The sequence below is a fragment of the Cajanus cajan genome, chromosome 1 (assembly GCF_000230855.2).
Source record: "Cajanus cajan strain Asha chromosome 1, NIPB_CcT2T_4, whole genome shotgun sequence".
NCBI classification, from domain to species: domain Eukaryota; kingdom Viridiplantae; phylum Streptophyta; class Magnoliopsida; order Fabales; family Fabaceae; genus Cajanus; species Cajanus cajan.
In genome coordinates, this window is record NC_138517.1 from 72294886 (window position 1) to 72306094 (window position 11209).

General features: G+C 33.4%; 1 long non-coding RNA gene across 3 annotated transcripts; it reads right to left on the reverse strand.

The window, feature by feature from the left end:
* Positions 1-1377: 1377 nt before the first annotated feature.
* LOC114915505 (uncharacterized) lies at positions 1378-10944 on the reverse strand. 3 transcript variants are annotated; one of them, XR_014428530.1, is made up of 6 exons: positions 10405-10944; positions 9556-9897; positions 8517-8619; positions 7588-7757; positions 7277-7478; positions 1378-1691 (listed from the first exon to the last, which is right to left on the reverse strand). It is a non-coding gene; the product is annotated as an uncharacterized LOC114915505 (long non-coding RNA). The 3 variants fall into 3 exon arrangements; XR_014428529.1 differs by lacking the exon at positions 1378-1691 and adding an exon at positions 2120-2471 and having other exon boundaries at positions 10405-10943; XR_003803556.2 differs by lacking the exon at positions 1378-1691 and having other exon boundaries at positions 7170-7478.
* Between the last annotated feature and the right edge of the window lie 265 nt (positions 10945-11209).

The window sequence follows — 11209 nt, forward strand, 5'->3', positions numbered from 1 at the left end:
GCTAAGATGAAATATTCAAACCAAGGTGGTCATCAACAGAGTCAATGTCCTCTAATGGAAGCGTGCCTTCCAACAAACTACTAGCTGGCTAGAAGGAATAAAAACTCTTAATAGGTAAGTTAGTCGCATGATCCTCCAAAATACAAGTGGCTTTTGCTGGTAAAACCATTGTAGTAAGTATCGGACGATTCACGATTCATATCATACGATACGATATGATTCTGAGGCTTGACAATTCGAATCGCATGTCATCTTGTTTTTATTCAAGAATTCCATGTGAATTGTGCGTATCGTGGCTTGAATCGAAAAAATCGTGATTCTAGTCAGAATTGCACGATTTCAAAACAGTGGGTTGCGCCTTAAAATCGGGTCAGGTCATGCATAACCTGATTTTGGAAACCCTAAAAAATAGTTTTTTGGGGAAAGAAAAAGCAAAAAAGAGATGGAAAGTGTTGATTTTCCCTCTAAATACATCTTTCATGGCCAATTTGATGGGATTCACTTTTCGTGGTACATTTTCAACTTCGTGTTACACATATTCGTCACATTCGTGTTTACTGTCGCTTTTCACTCTTGCGTTTCACTCTTCACTTGTTCTCTACTTCAACTGCAGTTGTTGGTGCTTGTGGTCCCATCCCTTCTCTCATAAATATAAGTGTTGATTGTTGTTGGAGTGTTGTTGCGGCCCTTTGCACATGTTGTTGGGTTGTTGGTCTAATTATTTTATTTTGCTAAATTTATGAAGCAACACAACAACACTTATATTTTTTTGGCTAGCTATATTGCTAAATTAGAGCAACAAACAACCACTGTTATAGGCATTGATGCAGCAACAAAAATGGTTCTTTTGGAGGCTTTGTTGTTGAATAGTACAGCCATTTCTTTTGGCCTTGTGACTTATTATTCGTATCTTTGATCATATTGAAGCTTATAGTTTATTATATATTTATGTTTGATTTCATTTTTCATGTTTGTTTATGTTAAAATGTCCCTAGGCCAAGAGTGCTAGCTTTTATATGTCTTGTATATATATATATATATATGTTATGTTTTTATTGATCATATATGAATCTTATGATTTACGATACAATTTGATTCTTGACACACACCATCAAATGCGATCAAATAATAATAGTTTCTCCTAAATTTTGCAATATTGAGAAACCCTAGGTCAAATCCTCGAAAGACACAATCCACGTAAACTCAAATTTTATCGAGAGTTAACAAGAGGATTTTTCACAAATAGTTTATGTGCAAAAATTAAAACGTATTGTAAAACTGGAATTTAATTCTACAAAATCATGAGTTTGACAATCTAAATTGGATAAAACATCAATTTAAGTTTCTAATTATCAGAGTATTAAGAATTAATCTGGATTTTACCATTTAATATTCAATTCAAATTAAGAAACAAAGAATGCAATCGTGCTTTATGAAAATCTTACGAAGACAAATATGCTTCGCATTGTTTCAATACGAATTGAATCCATTTCAGTATTCTAAAACTAATTTGAATTGATCATGTTCATCAATTAATCAAAAATAAAGTCCACAATCATGAATTGAATTTGAAATTAATTAAAAAAGAAAAGAGAAAAATTTAGATTTAAGAAGAATTTACCATCTAATAGGAAACTTTAATCGATTAATCAAACTTTGCCATGCATCTCCATTGTTATCAACTCAAAAATCTATGTGGAGAGGAGAGCCAGAGAAGAGAGAAGAAATTAGTTAAGAGAAAATGAGAGAAACTTGTAGTGCAAGAATTATGAAAAATAAAGGTCCAAAAATAATTCATCACTCCAATGTAATTACAGTTACGTATAGACAACTAAATGGACCTATGTATGACTAAACAAAGCCTGACCCACTAATTAATTCATTAATACACCAATTACAAGTCATTAAAGTTAAAACTAGAAACAGCAAAATAAAACTATCCTAGGCCACAATTTTTCACTACATTGTCTTCAACAGAGAAGTTGTAACACTCTCTCTAAGCTTTCCAACGGTACCAAAAATGATCTGATCAGAGTTAGGGAGCTAAAGATATGACATGCACAAGACAGAGTGTTCAAGTGGGTAAAAAGTCAAAAATTGAGTAAAAATTACAACAATCATCAAATAATACCACTATCATAAATCTAAACCAAAACATAAATATTAGACACATACAAAGATCAAAAGGGCCAAATAAATACATACAAAGTTGCTTTCGAAAATGCACTATCATTTTATGATTCAAAAAATAGCCTTTCCGCTACACTATTTGTATCCTAAAGATTCAACTACCATGGCTAAAACTACTACACCAAAATGTGTCACAGATTCAACAATAGGAACCTCTGCAACAGATGAAGGATCAGCAGTAGAATGATCACCAATTGCTTGAGTTGCTGAATTATTGGTACCAATAGCACTAAGAACAATTGCAGCACCACGTTGTAAATCATTAGAACCTTGGCCAACATCTGTAACAATTGGTTGTTCAAAAGTCAAATTATTATTCTTATTATTATTTCCATTGTCTTCCAAATTACATTTGACCATTGTTGTTGAATGAAACTGATCTGGCATGAATGATGGTTTGTAAATCAGCTAGACTGTATTATAAACCAAAGTTGGGTTGGAATTAGAATTTGGTTTCTATTCATAGTTGCAATACCGACAGCACTAGAACCAACATTAGAGCTAGGAACAACATCAACCACAACTACAACACCTGAACTTGGTGTAGTAGTAGAGACAGAGCTAGCAACACTAGAAATAGCTCTAGGATATGATTCAGCACCAGGAATAGAAAATTCAAACCATGGTTCTTTTAATATATCCCTACACCTAGTATCTGTCTTCAATAATCGTTTCTTGGTTAGTTGAGACTTGAGAGTAATCCAATATTCGAATTACGATACGTTATGATACCATATCTTGAATCTAGGATTGGATAAGAGCCTGAGCTACTAAAACTTCTATTCAAAATTACTGAATAAATATGTGTTTTCTTATACATGATAATGATACACATATTGGTCCTCACGCCTCAAACATAATTTGCATTCTCTTTTGCTAGGAATCATGTGTTCTATTCACGTTGTGAAATTTATCATCACACTGTCTTTTTATTTTTATTTTTTTGACAGAAATTGACCTAGCTCATGTGGTGATAAGTGAACATTGTATAAAGAATTATCATAACAATGTCCTTTTATCTTTGGGTCTAATCACGCTCCAGTATCATGTGGTAAAGGCAAAAGTATTTTGATTCCACCAAGGTAGGATGCATTGATATTGATTTTCTATCATTTATATGTATAGTTGTAGGTATTGATTGTTCCCTTTGCCATTTTTTTTAGTTTTTTTTTATAGAATTTGACATTGCAACTTTCTTTTGAGAGACTTACTCTTAAATTTATACGATCAATGGAGTTAGGGTATATTTGTCTTTGAAATGGGCAATAAAAATTTTTAATCTATTAACTAATTAGAATCACTTGGATAAGAAAATTGTTATGTAGTCAGAATTATTCATTGACCTGAGTAATGGTAAAATTAACTTAGAATCTTTATTCTCCTGAGTTCTAGTAATGTTTTACACTTATTGGAAACTCATAACATATTAGCTATTTTGGTCTAATTTGTCACTATATTGGATCTTTTGTTGGGAATAATAATAGCCTTTCCTCTTCATGCGTCTTTCTCCCTTCACTACCATTATGTGGGCGATAATCTGGAAAGTACATTTTTAGTTTAGGAATGAAAACTATTTTATATCTTTTTCAAGTGTGTAATGAACTCAGGTTGTTGTTGATGCTCTTGTGCTCACTACCATGAATATTTACTAATGAGATAATTGTAGATTTTTTTACAAGACTATATTCTATTTTGTGGCTAATTTTACTTGTTTTATTTATTGTTGCATTTTGTAAATGATGCGCATTTGGAAAGTATACTAGTTGACATAGTAGTAAAGAAGATAAAAGTCCAAGTATCAAATATATAGAGACTTGGGCTTCTAGTTATTTAATATAATATTTGTACCAAACAAACAAGTTACTAAGAAATTAAAATTATTCTGAAAGAAAATGTTTAATGTAATAGAATAATAATGAAGTAATAAATTGTAATGAAATTTAATTAATAATAAAGTTAGTCAATGATTGATCCACTAACTAACTATCCCTATTTAAAATCTTATTGTTTTCCATTCAACATTGCAAGTATACAGTTATTTCGATAGCCCACGCATGTATTTAAACCCTAAATTTTTAGGTGAGAAATTCACAGCTGTTTAAAGAAAATCTCAATTTCTAAGTAATTTTTGTTAAGCAATCCCATATTAAGGTCAAGAACCAAAAGTCAACTGATGAGGTTTATCCCAATTCCTTGATAATAAATCGCATCAATGTTTTCTCCATATCGTAGTTTCAAAAAGGTTTCTCAACTTCAGTTAAATATTCTATAAAATCATGCATTGGGTGATCAAGCCAAAACAAGCATTAAGAATAAAAGAAAATAATTAATTGAATAATATTTTTATTAAATGAAAAATGGGAAGAAATTATTTATTTCCAGCAACTACCTTAATCCTCAACAATAGAGAACTTTGTTGAGTATGTGGAGTCTGAAGGGTTTATTGGATTTGGCCTATTTGCTTCCTTTCATTTTTATAAATACTCATGTAATTATAAACCTAATTATGAAATAGAGAATATCATCTAGTGTGACCGTGGAAGTAGGTTATTCTGACTGAACCACGTAAATCTCTGTGTCTTGTTAATTTACTTTCTCTCTTGTAATTGTGCGTGTGAGTGCATTTATGATCCCCAACAACTGGTATCAAGAGCCTAGGATTTCACGCGAGTGGGAGCAATGGCAAAAGATGGGAAAGTGAAGATTGACAAGTTCGATGGGAGCGGTTTCAGATTTTGGAAGATGCAGATTGAAAATTATTTGTATTAGAAGAAACTGTATCAGCCTCTGTCTGAGAATAAACCAGAAATGATGTCTTAGTAAGATTGGGAGTTGCTAGATCGGCAAGCTCTAGGCGTCGTCAAACTGACGATGGCAAAGAATGTCGCCTACAACATTGTCAATGAGAAGATGACATATGCTTTGTTAAAGGCGTTATCAAACATGTAAAAGAAGCCATCAGCATCAAACAAGGTATATCTTATTCTTCAACTAGTTAATACGAAGATGGGAGAAGGTGCTAGTGTTACAGATCATGTGAATGAATTTAATTCCTTACTGTCGAGATTAGTATCAATGGATATTAAATTTGATGATGAAGTACAAGCCCTATTGTTGCTATCCTCATTGCCTGATAGTTGGTCAAGAATTGTCACATAGCAATCGCTAGTACATCTGGGACTATGAAATTGACCTTCGAAGGATTGGGGATTTAATCCTTGATGAGGATGTTCGCAAGAGAAACGTTGGAGAATCAGCAGGTTCCTTATTGAGCACAGAAGGTAAAGGCAGAAAGCCTGAAAAGAGGCAAGGTTCTAAGCGTGACAGATCAAAGTCTAAGAAGCGAGGACAGTCCAAACCTCGCAAGGATATTATCTGTTGGAATTGTCAGCAAAATGGCCTCTTTAGAAACCAGTGTATTTCTCCTTTTACCCTTAAAGAAAAGAGGCATGACAACACAGTGAATGCAGCACAATAAGACATTGATGATGCATTGATCTGTTGTGTTGAGAGTAAGTTTGAATCCTGGATCATGAATTATGGTGCATCTTTCCATGCTTCTCCTTATAAGGACTTGATGAAAAAATTCAGAACTGGAAATTTTGGCAAAGTTTTTCTAGTAGATGATGAAGCTTTAAACATTGTAGGCATGCAAGATATAATCTTAGAACTTTTGCGAGTACAATATGGACATTGAAAGACGTTAGATATATTCCAGGCCTCAAGAGAATGTTAATCTTTGTGGGTATGCTGGATGTTCAGGGATATCGAGTTACGTACATTCAGAGATGGTCAATGGAAGGTGGTGAAGGGTAATCTAGTTGTTGATCGCGACTAGAAGAAAGGAACCCTTTACATGGTAGAATTACCTGTAGAAGAAGTAAATTCAGTCAGTGATGATGTTGGTCACTCTTCGACTTTGTGGCACCAATAAAGACTTGGTCATATGAGTGAACCATGTGTGCTTGGAAAATTCCATAGTTGAAAGAGGTAAAAGTTGTGTGAACCATGTGTGTTTGGAAAATAGAAGAGAGTTATTTATGCCAAGTCAAGGAGGATGCCCAAGGTTGAGAAGTTGGAGCTTGTTCATACAGATGTGTACAGACCAAGATCAGTCTCATCATTGGGAGGATCACGATATTATGTCACCTTCATTGATGATTCCACCAGAAAGGTATGGGTTTATTTTTTGAAGCAAAAATCACAAGTATTTAATACCTTTAAGAAGTGGAAAGTTGCTGTTGAGAATGAGACAGGATTAAAAAATTAAATGTTTAAAGTTTGATAATGGTGGTGAATACAATAGTCCTAAATTTGTTAATTATTGTGTTGAGAATGGAATTAGAATGCTTAAAATTATTCCTGAGATACCTCAACAGAATGGTGTTGCTGAAAGAATGAAAAGGACCTTGAATGAGAGGGCAAAGAGTATGAGAATTCATGCAGGGTTATCGAAGACATTCTGGGTAGATGCAGTGAGCAAAACAGCATACCTCATTAATCGAGGACCCTCAGTTCCGATAGGGTTCAAGATTCCTAAGGAGGAATGGCAAAGCAAGGATCACTACTACAAGATGCATATTCTATATTGGTTCTCTAAAGTCATCTACATCGGTTCTAAAACCGATGTAAAATAGAGTGACGTAGAAAATATATACATTTTTACATCGGTTCTCTGGACAACTGATGTAGATTTATGCTTAAATCTACATCGGTTTTCTTGAGAACCAATGTAGATTTCATTTAAAAAAAAAATCATGCTTATTTATAGATTATTTCTGATTACCTGTAATGAACATATATGTAGCTTTAGAAATTTGTTTACAAATTACACAAAAACAATTTGACACGTTCCAATTAGACACGTGATTTTCTAGCACCAAACAGTAACATACAAAAACCTTAATTCTTTAATACTATAGCAAGTATTTATATTTCAATAAAAAAAATAACTATTTATATTTCAATTGTCTCGACCATAACAAAATTGTCAGAAATAATATTATTAACATCAGCCACAAGGGTTAACAATCAAATCAAGGATACATCATACAATAATTCATCAAAACAACTGCCAAAATTCTACCTGTTATGTCCACTTTGGCATCACAATCAGAAGAGTACTGATTATCACATGCAAATAAAGCATTCTTTGACTGGAATCTGCTATCATCCTAATCAACTCAGTCAACAAAATGTCTAGATTTCTCATTTGAATTTTTCAAACGCTGTAATTCACCTTCCATCTCTTGGATCTTTGACACATAAGATTTAACCAGGTCATAATCCTAGAAACAAGTTTGGACCGTGAGTCAGTGATGGATTGCTTCTAAATGATAATGGAGCATCATCCCAATGTGTGAGAAAAGTGATTCAAGTAAAAAAAATGAAAATTACCTCTTTACAGCCAGGTAAAATCACTACTTTAAAAAGATCATATAATGATTTTCGGACCACTTTATCATCATCACCATTGCGCTCACGAAGTTTTTCTATAGCAGTATACTTGTGCAACCTCTATTCTTCTGGATATCTGATGAATAAATCCTTAATACCAATCAATGCATCTGTAATTTAGCAGGTAGAAAAGAAAGAGTATTAATACAAGGATTACCAAATTTAAATGAAGATTGGAATGTTTAACAGGATTAAATAAAGCAATGGAATTAATTTATGATATTACAATTCAAAAAGAATAATAGAATATTAGGAATAGGAACCAGGTCAACACATTAAAGCAATAAAGACATGCCATTAGAGAAACTTCCATAAGATCCAAACAATATAATTAATGACCACTCAATTTTATTTTTGACAGATTTGGAAATAGTGACTAATATTAACACAATGTTCATGGTCCTAATTTTTTGCCTTAGACTTAAACTCAAACCAACTTGACCTTTATCATTCCTGAAAATTTAAAAGCTAAACCAAAACCTAGGTTAGGTGTTTCAGCTCCGGACCAAGGTTCATCAATATTTCAATACATAAAAATGTTCTGTTAATTATAATAACAAAAAATACATTATAATTGTAATAAATAGAGAGAACTATTTAAATAGTTCATACATTAGTCATATTCCCCCCTCATGTTAGTAGCAAGTGCACAAGTATAACCTGGCTTCTAAATTTTAAGGTTAATAAATAACCTAACAAGTTAATATCTACTGTGCTGAAAACTTTTGTTCAACTCAGCTTATCAAGATTAATCTTTTTGAGGATTTTATTCGTTTCAAACATACAAAATTGTTCTATAAAGAATTATTGACACTGATATGCACATTTAAAAGCAATTATATATACTGAAAATATATTAATATATATACCTCTATGAACTTTTGCATTATGATGAGACGTTTGCTGGAGAAGTTCTTTTAAAGTCAAACCTTTCTTGTTTACGGCCAAACCTGCTTTCTCTGTTGCTACACTCTGTTCTGGCAGAACAATTGTTGTTGCAGATATGTTGGTTAACTTAAAAGTTATAAAACAATTAAAAAAGAAATTTCATTTGTTAAGTTGTGTGTGTGTAGGAGAGAGATTGAGAGGGAGGGAAGGAGAGAGGGATTCTTTACATGAGTTTTAACCGCAGAAGCAAATGAACATTCTTAAACTTCAGGAAAAATATAATGTTCTAGTTTGACAAGATAATCTAGCATTTTATTGGGTTCTTTTTGTGTGAAAACAGTGACATATGGCAAAGGAAAACAATTCAGATTGTTGCACAAACGTACATGACAACAAATGCAACAAAAAAAAACCAGATCCCAATGTGCAAACCTATAGTAGCCTTGTTAATTTGCTATCACGATATGGGACATGGCCACCTTCTTTTCGCTTTCTTTCATCTCCTAAAGCACTTATTACATTCCAAGAGCTAATAAACCCTTGTTGATATGAATGCCTTGACAATGGAAAAACTAACTTATCACTAAAATTTTAAAAATTGCATTTATAAAACTCATCTAGCAGAAAGGCAGTGGTGTACAATTTTCAAAATTCTATTGTGGTTTGTGAAAATATGATATATTAGAGAACATATTTTTGTGTATCAATTATATTCCTATTCTTATCAAAACAATATGCCCCATCACAAGCAAAAGGAATACCTTCTTTTAAACGCATGCCATCTGCGCTAGTTCTTTTTGCACGTTCAGAACCAGCAAGGTATACTAAAATCAACTTACACATAAGTTAAAATAAGAGTTTTTGGAGAAACCAATATGAGAGAGTTCCTACAAGTTAGCTTAAGTATAAGCTAATTTTAGCTTTCGAAAAACTAATTTTTGCAGAGATTTACCTATACCGGACCATAATGTTGTCATGCAAGTTCTGTATCACATTAGAGTTTCTAAAATCACAACTTACCTCAAAAACTTTTGAGAACTAGAGCAACTTGAGGCTCAGCCTTTGCCTTGAAGTCTAAGGGTCAATTTCTGCAAGGATAGAAGAACTTGCTTTAACTTATTCTTGGCCTCTTCATCAATTAAATCACCATCCCTGTTAAACTTTTTGGGGGGCTGGAATGAATTAAGGAAGAATTCTGGTTTATTGATGAAATGAAGATCAAGATAGACTCCAATTTGGCAAGATGATATTGTTCCCTTCCCCCACCAGGTTCATCATATCCAGCACTTACAATTGCAGCAGCTTTGCCAGCCCAAACATTTGGGGGTCTAGATGCCCAGTCAATTGCATTCTTTAGTGGAGCTAGCACCAAAATTAATAAAAGTTAGCAGAACAAAGTTATTGGACTTAAGATCTCAATTATGGATGCATCAATCCGTTTATTTAACTGCAAAAACAGATTTAATTTTGTTATAACATCTTTTATGCAGAAACTATTGTTTCTATCTCGTGTGAAAAGGTACTAAAGGTTCTATTTTTTAAGTTTTTTTTTCCAACCCCAAAATACATAAATAAGGGATAATATAAGCAATCAGAAGATTAATTAGGTCTATATTTGGTATGCATGCTCACTTTCCAAATAAATTCAAGAAATTCTAAAATAATAACTGATCACCAAGGCAAATGGAGGAAGGAACAAAGCAACCAAATGAATATTGAAATTTTGTGCAAAAGCCCTATACAGCTACAGGTAGAAGAATTCAATACTTCACAGCCAGATCACATTTACAGATCCCATTCAAGGTTTGGAATAAGTTTATGCATAATAAAATTTAGCCAGAGAACTAGAATGAATGTACAGTGTCATACCTGTCCAAGAATAACCCTACTTGTGGCGACATCAACTATAAAAACACCATAGATATGCTATGAAATTTCATCTGGATTATTTTCATGATGCTCGGTCAGGGCCATTAAATAAGCAGCTTCAGGGTTTGAAGACAGCAGCTCCCCATCCGTTAATGTACCTTTTGTAACCACTGCACATATTTCACACCTTACAACCTAGAAGGAAAAAGAAATATCAAGTTAGAGACCAATGTTGCTCTATCAAGTTTGAATTTAGGGTTTGGGAAATGAGGAGGGGAGTGCGGGAGGGGGCATTGGAGAGGAGAAGGTTGTTGAGGAGGACAAGGAGGAAGGCGCGAGATTCGTGTAAGGTTAGGAAATTAGGGATGGTGATGCGGTGGTTGAAGGAAGACGGAGACGTAGCGACGGCGAAGATGGAGGAGGAAGAGAGCGAAGAGGCCTTGGCCTCGAGTATGCTTTAACCTAGCGTGTTCGCAGGAGGGGCTCACTTCTACATCGGTCATAAGCAAAACGGATGTAGAATAACTTCCTGATTCCATTTCTACATCGTTCAATCATAAAATCGATGTAGAATTGCTCATATTTACATCGTTTTTCCTCCCAACCAATGTAAATATGTTTGCATTTTCTATTTATTTACAAGTTTGCCACCGCGTTTATGATTTACATCAATTCTACTAAAATCGATATAAATATAGCGATGTTAAATAGTATTTTTGTAGTAGTGGATGTAATTCTTTCTCATTTGAAAGTATTTGGTTGTGTTTCTTATGTTCGTATTAGAGATGCTGACAGGGATAAACTT